Here is an 11,410-nt window from a genome sequence, read left to right on the forward strand (position 1 = left end):
TATGGGACCTCATGGTTGATGTCATGCCCAAGACCATCATGCACGTCATAATCAACAATGTGCATGCACTGCCCCCTGGGGCCTCCTGTGGCACTGGAGATGCTGGTGGCCATGTTGGCCTGGGGAAGATGCCAACCAGCCCTATGGGACCAGGTTCAGGGAGGGAGGCATGGTCCAGACCAGAGCTGTCTTATAGAAATATAACATGGGACTGAGGTCAGTGGCCCATGCCTGTAATCCCAGCACTTTGGGAGGCCATGGCGGGAGGATAGCTTGAGCCCTGGAGTTCAAGACCAGCCTGGGCAACATAGTGAGACCTGGTCTCTACACAAAAATTTTAAAAATAGCTGGGCTTGGTGGTGGCACGTGCCTATAGTCCTAGCTACTCGACAGGCTGACATTGGAGGATCACTTTGAGCCCAAGAGATTGAGGCTGCAGTGAGCGGTGATTTCGCCCACTGTACTCCAGCCTAGCAACAGAGCGAGATCCTATTTCCAAAAAAAATCAACAACAACAACAACAAAAACAAAACTAAGTAGACAGGTGTCATGGTGGCATGATAGGTCCAGGGTCCCCTCCCAGATCTGTGACCTTGGACAAGTGACTTTTCCTCTGGACCTCAGTGTCCCTATCTGAGTGAGAAAAGGGCAGTGGGGAGGCAGATCTTTCAGTCCAAGTGGTGTAAAAGCCGCATCTGAAGAGGCATACTCAGGGCACAGTCCCAGCAGGGACCGGCGGGAGGCCAGGGCAGCACAGGCATCAGGTCCCAAACTCTTTCCCTCTTTGCCCACTCTCAGATGGAGGAGTTCATCTTCTCGGAGCTGCTGTCCCACCTGTACTTGCGTGGGGACCAGAACATGCTGATGGAGGAGTCAGCAGAGCAGGCACAGCGGCGCGATGAGATGCTGCACATGCACCATGTGCTGAAGGAGGAGGTCAGCATCATCAACTACGTCAATGCGACCACCATCAGCACACCCACGGGGGCCTGTGGACGACTCCTGGCTGCAGGTGCAGAGCATCCTTGCCAGATGCAGGTACCAGGGCTGGCTCCCACGGCCCCAAAACTCCCCAACCTCCATGGCTGAGCCTGCGGGCTCTGGGAACAGGCTCTGTGCCCAAGCTGGAAGACATGGGTGTTCTCTGGAGCCATCAGAGAGCTCGTGGTTTATGGTGTAAGAGCTGAGAGCTTGGAGGAGGTTATGTGTGGGGCTGTACTCTGAGGTGGCCAGAGGCCTAGGAATGTCATCCTGGGCACACCGTACTTGTTGTGCAGTCTGAGTCATGCTGCCAGGGGAGGCCATCCAGCTCCCAGCCTGGGAGTGCTGAGAGCCAAATCCACTGCAGAGCAGGGGTGATAGTCAGGGTCTCACCTCTTCTATCTGTCGGCAATTCAGTGGTGATTGAGGATAAAACCTCGAGAGTCCCATACACATGATCAACCCACAACACACCTCACAGGCCAGGCAGGGACACACAGCCCTCTTCTCTCCCTCCCAGGTACCATCATAGCTGCTAGTGTGTGCCTGAAGGTAGGGTCCCTGGCCCCCTCTGATGCACTACCGCCAGCCAGCAGAGTCACGCACCTTGGCCTGTTGCTCCTAGAGGTCGCCTCTGCTATTCAGCCAAGGGGACCACAGTGCCTGCTGGCCCGGCTGAGCTCCGCCCAGCAAGCCCGCCCACCTCCCTTGCCATGGAATCTCCCTCTTCTGCTTTTCCCAGCAGGAAGGGCCCAGCCTCACTTATGCAAACTGCAACCCCCAACAAGCTGAGGCTCCCCTCTTAGACTTATAAGTCTATAGCCAGTGGCATCCGGCTGCCTGCCCTCCCTGCCTTCCCCAGGGTCCTTTCAGAGGGTCCTGGGCTTTCTGACTGCCCAGAGGGGGCTCCAGTGATCACCCCAGCCATCCATCCCTTTTAGCTTCATAGTTCTGGTGCAAGCAGTGTTCCTTCTCTATCAGGCCTTGTGGCTGCTGCGTTGGGCTCCCAAATGCGAGAGGTGGCCCAGGGCCAGTGGGTTGGAAGACAGGGTGACCAGAGAAGAGGGAAACCCGATGTGCTGAGCACTGGTCTGAACGGTGGGTGCACTGCCTGGGTGCTGTGGAAGAGGCCAGCGTGCGTGGGGTGGGGAGGGCCGCTGCAGCTCCCAGGCACTACCTGTGAAGCTCCGGCTCCTCCCTCCATCTTCCTCCCCTCTCCCCTTCAGCCCCTCTTTTCCAGGAAGCTTGCCACACCCGCACCTGCGCCCTCCCCTCCCCAACCCTCCCACAGCTGCTGTGGCACACCTGTGCTCTGCACTTACCTCACCAGCTCTCTGCTCACTTTTCTCTCTCCTGTTTTCTCTCTGCTTTCTCTCCAACTGCCAGCCGATCGGGTCCGGCAAGTCCATCCCATCCTCAGAGCCCAGGCACCTCTTTGACCTCTAAACAGATCCCTCCTCTTCTCAGAAGCCTCCCTTTCCAAGCCTGCCTGAGTGGCTGTTCTGTGACTCGACAGTGGCTCCCCCAGCCCCAAAGCCAGCCCCCTACATCTGTGACTTAGTCTGTTGTAGTGGTGAGCGGACACATCCAGGTGTGACCATTGCTGAAAACTTGTGCCCACTCTGTGGTATGCCCCTGCCCTGGTCTATAAATATCTATAAATACCTATATATATATATATATACACACACACACACACACATCTATATAAATATGTATAAATACCTATAAATATATATATACACACACACACACATACACACACACACACACACACACACATACACCTACATGTGACTGACCATCTCGCCTCTAGTGCTGGGAATCAGTCACCGTGCTGTCCTTTTGGACTCTTGTGGCCCAACAAGAGAAAGCTGTCCCCTGACATTGCCCCTCCAAAGTGCACCACCTCCAGAGAACCTCCCTGTCCTGCCCGACCTATGGACAGCCAGCCCCTGCCATCCCTCCCTGTGCAGGCAGCTGTGTGGCTTGACAGTCTCTACCAGTCCTGCTGTCCCTCGGCTGAGAATCAAACCCATTTCTGGACGACGGGGAAATGTGTCCTCTGCTGACTGCGTTCTCTGTGGAGCTCAGAGGAAGGGAAAGGCCAAGCCATTTCTAGGGTGCTTTTGGGAGCGGTGAAAAGGCCATACCCTTAAGGGACACTTCCTGGAAAGCTCCTGGAGCTTAGCTGGCTCTTATCCTGTGAAGCCGACTCTGGCCAACAGGGGGCAGGGCCATGAACTCAGCCTGGAGGGAGCCTGTGAGGCAGCCAGCGGACACTCTGGAGGGACAGATGGAACAGGCCACCAGGTGCAGACAGGCGAGGGAGGTGAGGGGATGGAACGGAAGATGCCTGGGGTGGGTGGAGGTCAGTGCCCTTAGGTGCTGGTACCTGTCTTCCTGGCCATGGCTAGATCAGGCTTCTGAGCCTGTTGTCTGTCAGGGCCGGACTGTGCCCCCTAGGTGCCATGGTAGTCCCGGTGAAATCCCCTAGGTGACAACAGGCAGCATACAGGTAACACGCCTGAAAGGTCCACAACAGCCCAGCTGGACATGTTCAGACACTGGGACTCCTCCTTCAGTGGCACAAACTCCAGGACCCAGTGAGGGAAATGGGAACACACCAGGCTGAGCGGTATGACTAAATCCATTTATTCCAAATAAAAAGCAAAGTAAACAGGAGTCGAATCACCAGGGAGCCACAACCCCCTTCCCGCCTCCTTCCTCTGTCCTATGCCAGCAATAAATAAGTTTTCTAGCCACAAATAATTATTAGACCCTCCTCCCCATGTGCCAGCTCCAACCTCTGCTAGGTATGATACAGGGGTGGCTCTACCCTCTGGAATATACAAAACATTACGCAGACACAATATGTACATCGGGGAAGGGGGCCACCCCAGCAGCCTGTGCCCTCACTTGGTCCACAGTTTGCCCCACTGTTCTGCCTCAGCTACCTCTCTGAATAGGAAGATGAGAGACCCCCTGAGGGAAAATTTGCTATGGTGAGAGTAAGGAGGCCATCAGGCTTCCTCCGAACAAACCAACTCCACCAGCCTCTGGCTCTTAAATAACAATCATCATCATTCAGAAATTTAAGGACTCAACCCTGGTCAAGGTGGCAAAGGGTCTGTTTGTCTTTCCCCATTAGACAGAGGTCGTGTGTTGCTACCCTAATTGTAACGGGGTGACTGGGAAGGGGTGGTAGGGACATGGTGGCGGTGGAGACTCCAGCCCCACTTCTCCAGGCTTTGCTGACAGGGGCCTGCTTTTAATTTTTATTTTTATCCCATGACTTTTTGAAAAATCCCGTGACTTCTTTTTCATAACTTTTTTTGTAACTTTTCATAAAACATTTTCTACTTTTTTTGCCACAACTTTTTAACACTTTTTAATCCCATAACTTTTTTACCCCATAACTTTTTTAATCCCATAACTTTTTTGTGTTCTTTTAATAAACACTTGCATAGTTATATTACAGTTTTTCAAAAATGAAAGGGTATCTCATGCCAAACATGGCCAGTGTTTGCTCAATATCAATACGTTTAATACTATAGTTTTCAAGACACACAAAATAAAATTTTTAGGCAAAAACAGCACTTTGCAACAATTTAATAGCTTATTACATTACAGTAGCATCACACCAGCAGTCAATAATGCCACTTTAGGCAAAAGTTTTTTAGTATTTCCATAATACATTCTGTTTACAATAATTCATAAATTGGTAAAATTTATTCTAAGAAAACTTGGCAACTAAAGCTTTGGACTGGAATTGGCACTTCTTTCTCTACTTTTCCTTCCCACCATTTCTTTTAAATTACAGCATTCATATTTTAAAATGTTTCAACTTATTTCAGAACGTTAAGATAGCAGTTACTTTTTTAATAGTTATATATTTTTAAATGACTAAGATAAAGTTTTAGAGAAACTATATTATGGATAGGGCTGATTTACATTTTCAAATTTTCTAAAAATCATCTTTGCTTTTAGAACTTTTTTTTTTTTCCATTTCTGGAAAACCTCGCAGGTTTAATCAAATACTTTAAAAATAATTATTATATATTGCAATCTTCAAATAGGTGTTTTGATTCGTCCTACAGAAATTCAAATTTATTCTGTTGAACTCACATTTAAAAATTCTATGTTTCTGATAAACTCTAACCTTCCAATGTTGCCTTCTAAGCAAATCAAAAGTGACCTTATACTGAATGAGGTAGAGCACAAATACTTGGCTGAATGAGGTATCACAAAAGACTGCATGCACTTTGAAGAAAGACTTAAGTTATTGTCATACAATTTCCATTGCTTTTAGCTTTCTCTTAAATATACGACAAATGCCTACACAAAGAGTGATATTTCAGTTAATATGGTAAATTTATTTTCCAGACTGACATTCAGCTTAAATATGCCAGTATGTGATTTAATCCATAGGCAGCTGATGAACACATTATTGTCAGATTGGTTACAGATGCTAAATGCTATCTGAAGGTCATTCCTAGTCATTGATATTTATCAGGGTAAAAGTGAAGTGATTTCAATGATAAAAGTACCTTTGAAATAATTTATCAATGTATTGGATAAAGCCAGTTTCAGAATGATAAAGAAAAAACATTAGACCAAATAATGTGGCTAATTAACAGTGATACAATTCCAGTCCGAGGGTTTAAAATGGACTTAAAGTAACTGTCTTTAAACTGAACTCAAAGAAGGCAAAAGTGGCAAGTTCAGAAAATAAAAGTCAAGAACAGGACATAGTTCACCCTTCCTAAAGAAGTTTGTGAGGAAATATAACTCTGTGATTGTATAGACATGTTTCCTGATAATACATTGACATTCACAAACAGTAGATTGCACTGCAGTTTGTAAACATTTTAAGTTGCATAAACTTCTCCTTGACTTTCAAAGATAGTATAATACTGTCTATTAAAACTTCTTTTTGTTTTAACTAAGTACTCTCACACATATTAGTTTATAATAATGTTTGTTATTATTTTTTAAAATGTTTTCCACTAAAGGAAAAGAAGTAAATTCCTATGTCAGAGTAACCAAGGTGGTTGAAGAATAAGTATTAGCCAGAGAGATCTAGATGGTAAAATCAATCTTCAAGCCTCAAAGACGCTCCGTGAACAGAGAGGAATGCCAGGTGTCACACAGCTTTCCTTCACTCTAATTCATCCTTGACTAGAGTCTGTATACCTGTTCCAGGGACATTTAAACTCTCAGAGGATTTCTTATGATCTTTACTAAATACATTAAGAAGAATGCCAACCAATGCCCTTTTGTGTACTGGGACATGCAGTCATGTGATTAAAACAGGTAACATGAACTCTTAAATGTATTATAGATACAAATGCTCTAAGCTAGGAAAGGTTTTCCACATCCACAGTCAATGATGGGAGCCTTTCATTCCTCAGAAATAATCCCTTTTTAGGTCATCAAGAAAGAGTACAACTGCTGCAGCTCATGGTGCAACATCTTCATGAGCCCAGAGCACATACAAATCCTGAGGGAACTACCATAGTACAGCGCTCATTCTTGGCACCGGAACAAATGAAACGCACTCTATCCTGCACACACCTGCCAGAGCAGGCCACTTTCCTCTTCTGTGAGATTTAAAAAGCTCCCCCAAAATGTTATTACTCCCATCATCAATACACAGAAAATGGGGGAAAGGCTGTTTCCAGTTCTCGGCCTTTAAACAACTCTAAATGTCAGTACTCACAGTGGCATATTACAAAGTAATAAACAGTGCACACTTGAGGGCAAACCACATATTGAGCTAATGAAGGGCTCACTGTGACTAAGATTAGGTCAAACAATAGCAGAACATAAGCAAATTAAATTCTGTAATGAATATACGTGCTGCAATAACATTAAAAAAGCATGGCAGGCTATTCCAAACCAGCAACAATAGTTTTGTGCAAACAGTGGGTCTTTGTGTGTTTGACCTCCCACCATGTAAGGGCAAACTCGATATGCATGCTAATGACCTAAAATTATGAAATTAAAAAAGAAAAATGCTAAAGGATGCCAGAGTGAACATCAGTGAAAGCCACTGAGACCCACTCTCCTTTAACTTTTTACAAATAAACTTAAACTATAAATTAGAAACACAAATAATCATGAGTGTCTCTAACATTCAAATGAAGTAAATGAATGGTATAGGGAATTAACCCCATAACTTTGTTTCCTTTTGTAAAATTTCTTGACCAGCTCTGATGATGGTGATGTTTATCTCCTTCTTCTCAGCAGCCAAGTCCAGCAAAAGCCCAAGCCTGGGTGCTCCTGGTGGTCCTGCACGATTGGCTGTGAAGTACGGTTGCCATGGGGAGAACCGTCCCTGGCCTCTCCTTGCGCAGGCTCCACGCTGTCGGTGAGGCTCACCTCACAAAGATCTTTGGGGAGAGGGAGGCGGGGATCTGAGCACAGTGCGAGCCTCCCCTGCCCCTGCCTGCCCATCCTGCCTGAGGACTCTACTCACCACCATGCTTGTTGGCAGCCCCAAGCTCCTGGGGGGCTGGGGCTCCTGGACTGGGCTCATCAGCAGGGTTCTGGGCACTGGCCAGGAATTTGCTGTGCTCCTTGTTGTAGTCACCACAAGCCACAGCATCATCTCCTGCAGCTCCAGCAGCTTCACCTGGAGGGAGGGGTCCTCAGCTGTCATGCTGCTGCCGGTGCCCACCCTCACGCCCACCCTCAACCCCCAACCCCGCAGAGATGTTGCACACCCTACCTTCATCTCCTTGCTGTCCTGGGCCAGCCTGATGAAGTCCTCCTCCCCGTGCCGCATCTTTGGCACTACCCCCTGGCTCCATTTTAAGGTGATGAACTTTCTTGTGGGAGGACAGGGCTCAGACGCTGAGACCCCTCTGATGGCCCTGCAGCTCCCCCTGCCATGCCCTGGCCTCCTGCTCACTGATGGCGTCTGTCTTTCCAGTACTGGATGAATCGAAGTTCTTGTTTCTCCCCCAGCTCACTCAGGTCCGCCTTCTCCTCCAGGAGGTCCATAAAGCCGCTCTGGAGCCAAAATAATGGTGTCACATCTTGGCAGCGACCTGCCCCACCCCTGCCTTTCTTGGACCATGCCAGGACTCACTCACCTCCAGCTTCTCCATGACCTCCTGCAGGGCCTGGTGGGTCTCCCCACTCACAGACTCGCCTCCAGTCACTGGGGCTGGGATCACTGCATCTGGCTCCTGTTGGGCAGAGGCCACCAGGTGAGCCAGGCACTGGCAGCACACTCTGTGCTCTTTCACCTGCTCTCGGAACTGTGCCTGCTCCTCCTGGGCACTGGCTCCAGCGGACTTGAAAAATGCCACCTGAGGGCAAGAGGTGAGCATTCTTGTAGGGGCATACACAGAACAAACGGGCAGAGAGGTGGAGCGCAGCCCCTTTCCTTGGGGCCTCAGAGAGTGCACCTGTTGGTCACAGGTGAAATGGTGTCTGACCACTGGCTCCCAGAAGGGGTGAGGGTCCAGAGAAATCAGAAGGCAGGGAAACCAAGAGCATAAAGGGGTCTTAGAGGGACCACACAGGAAGGTGGCAAAATGGGTGCAGGGGGAGTCAGGCTCACCATGGCCTCCCAGCTCTCCAGGTCCTCCGGGATGCTTGGCATGGGCTGAGGTGCCTCCTCCTCCTCACTGTCCAGATGTCCTCCTCCATCTCCTGTGGGGGGTGGCCAAAAGGGTCCTTAGACAACCTAACAAGGGAGGTACTGTGGGCCCACCTCTACCTCCACCATCACTGTGTAACCCTGAGCCAGCCCCTACCCAGAGAGGAATAAGCTGCTGTTCTTTACTTTTACTTCAAAGAACCAAGATCTTGCTATACTGCCCAGGAACAGTCCCACTACTGGTTGGTGTGGGAGTTCTGACCTGCTCCCTTTCTGACCTGGGCCAGTTCAGCCATCCTTAGGCAACTTGGTGGACCCCGCTCCCAGGTGGTCACCATATTGATGCCGAACTTAGTGCAGGCACCGGGTCAGCATAATGACCAGCTGTTCTAAAGGTCTTTTCCAACTCCTCAATCCTATGCTGCTAACAGTCCCCCCTTCCTCCTGGGCTCTCTTCTCTTCCTCTGAGCAATCTCCCATGCCTTTCCCCAGGGAGAGCCCTCATGAGGCTCAACTGGGCCTTTAGCTGCTGGTTCTGCAGCCTAGCAGCTTCCAGATGCTCCTAAGGGCCCAGGAAAGAGTGAGAAGGCACGGAGTTTGCCGGGTCATCCCCCTCACTGCCCGTCCTCAGCAGCTCCCTGCCCTGGGTGTCCTGCAACTTTTGGCAGGCCGTCTCGGCCACCACTTTGCCCCAAGCTTCCTGCTGCTGCAGGTAGTTCATTAGCTGGGTCTGCTGCAGTAACTGCTTGTGCAGTGCCTCCTTCTCAGTGGTCAGCTGCTGATAGGCGGACACCTGCTGCTGTTAGGTGGCCACGTACTGCTGCAGGTGACCCAGGTAATGGTCTGGCTGCTGCTGCTGCAGACTCTGAGCCTCTTGGCTCTTCAGCTCCACCTGCGGGAAGACCCTGGGCATGAGGGCATGTGGTGGCTGGCTTCCAGATTCTGGGCCCATTAATAGGGTAGCGAGGACCCTGGGGCTCTATCGCCTGCCCAGGCCCCTGGCCCCTTGCTCCAGGCCTAAGTGACGGCCTCCCTTTCCTAGAACCCCATGCCTCCTTCCCCAGCCTCGAATCTCATACCCTCTTCTCACCATTTAAACTGTAGGCCACAGACTGGTGGAAAAGCAGTGGGAGCCAACCACCATCTGCTAAGTGTGCTACATCCCTAGTGTTTGCCATGTATTATGTCATTTAATCCTCAACTCCTCTGTAAGGAGAATGCTAACTTCCTTTTGAAGTTAAAGAAACAGAGACTTAGAGATGCAAAGTACTTGAATGGTGACCAGTGGAACCAAGGCTGGAATCCAGTTTTAATCTAAGGAGTCTTTCTGTTTTGTTCGTAGACAGAGTGTCACTCTGTGGCCCAGGCTGGAGTGCAGTGGTGCAATCTCAGCTCACTGCAACCTCCACCTCCTGGGCTCAGGTGATTCTCTTGCCTCAGCCTCCTGAGTAGGTGGGATTACAGGCATGCACCACTACCACCGGCTATTTTTTCTTTGTAATTTTAGTAGAGATGAGGTTTTACCAGGTTGGCCTGGCTGATCTCAAACTCCCGACCTCAAGTGATTCTTCTGCCTCAGCCTCCCAAAGTGCTGGGATTATAGGCACGAGCAACCGTGTCTGGCATAAGGAGCCTTTTATACCACTGTCTCTTCCCCTATGACTGGGGGCTCCATGCCTCTAGCTGGGATGATGATGTCCAGACCTGGGAGGAGCCCAGGGCTACCCACCTCTAAAAGTCAGAAGGCAGGAAGCAAGAAACAGTCACAGGACTGCCCTCAAGGGTGCTGGCGTCACCTGCCCCCAGGCTGGAGCTGCCTCTGGCCTGGCACCTCCCCTCCCCAGAGGCTGGTGCTTGCTTCCCAGCCCTTCTTGGATGGGGCAGAGGTTACCGTTTCCTTCACCTCACCCAGCTTCTCCTGCAGCTCCTTTACCTGCTGCTCCAACTGCAGTGCGCTCTTGTTCTCATTGTTCTGGACAGAGAGAAGCAATCAGCAGCCACCCACTGCAGCTGGAGAACCAAGAACTTGGTGTCTGCCTCCCATGGCACCGGGAAGAGTGGAGGCAGGTTAGAAAAATCATTTCCTCTCTCCCACAACCACCAGAGCAGAGCTCTGGCTCACAGGTGCCTTTAGAAGTAACATTTCACATGAGGGCTACACTGCCCCATTTTACAGGTGGGGAAACAAAGGCCTGGAGGGGTAGGGAGGAGGGCAAGCTCCCCAGGTGGGGCAACGCACCAGCTCCTCGAAGCCACTCTGTGGCTCGGCCAGCTGCTGAAGCCTCTTCTCCTGCTCCTGAAACCTCTCTTTTTGCCACCAGTTCAGGACACTCATGCGCTGATTGTTTTCCAACTGGGCTTGGAGTTCTCCTGCCATTCTCTCCAGTTGCTTCCTGAGGTTCTGCAGCTCCATCTCGGAGGGCACTGCTGGGGGATCTGGGAGCAGGGGTTCAGCTGAGAAAGGAAGCAGACAATAAGGGACTCTGGACTCCCCCCTGCCAAAAAAAAAAAAAAAAAAACCCTCCTCTTGGTGCATAGCTCCTCTCAGGCTCCCCAAACTTTGACTCACTACAAATGTTTCCCTGCACCCAGATGGTAGCCAACCTTCCAAGCCACTTTCAGATAGAGAGCACTGTGGGTGGCTGACACTGGGCCCTCTTTGCTGATGGGGACATTGAGGCTCATGGAGATGACAAGACTTGCCATCCCCTGGCACAGAACTCTTTCCCTCTGCCTCAAAGCCCTTCCATCCACCCACATCCCTGGGGCACTCTAAGCCACCCCCAGGGCCCTCTGATGACAGGCCTGCTCCTAGGT

At 50.1% G+C, this 11,410-nt stretch overlaps 1 pseudogene across 1 annotated transcript; it reads right to left on the bottom strand.

Moving 5' to 3' along the window:
- Window positions 1-4,578: 4,578 nt before the first annotated feature.
- LOC100429694 (golgin subfamily A member 2-like) lies at window positions 4,579-11,006 on the bottom strand (annotated as a pseudogene). The gene is made up of 10 exons (XR_013395419.1): window positions 10,833-11,006; window positions 10,485-10,565; window positions 9,239-9,485; window positions 9,044-9,157; window positions 8,555-8,634; window positions 8,082-8,300; window positions 7,894-7,998; window positions 7,715-7,814; window positions 7,463-7,618; window positions 4,579-7,376 (listed from the first exon to the last, which is right to left on the bottom strand). The product of XR_013395419.1 is annotated as a golgin subfamily A member 2-like (transcript).
- Window positions 11,007-11,410: the final 404 nt, after the last annotated feature.

The sequence above is a fragment of the Macaca mulatta genome, chromosome 7, assembly GCF_049350105.2.
Source record: "Macaca mulatta isolate MMU2019108-1 chromosome 7, T2T-MMU8v2.0, whole genome shotgun sequence".
Lineage (NCBI taxonomy): Eukaryota > Metazoa > Chordata > Mammalia > Primates > Cercopithecidae > Macaca > Macaca mulatta.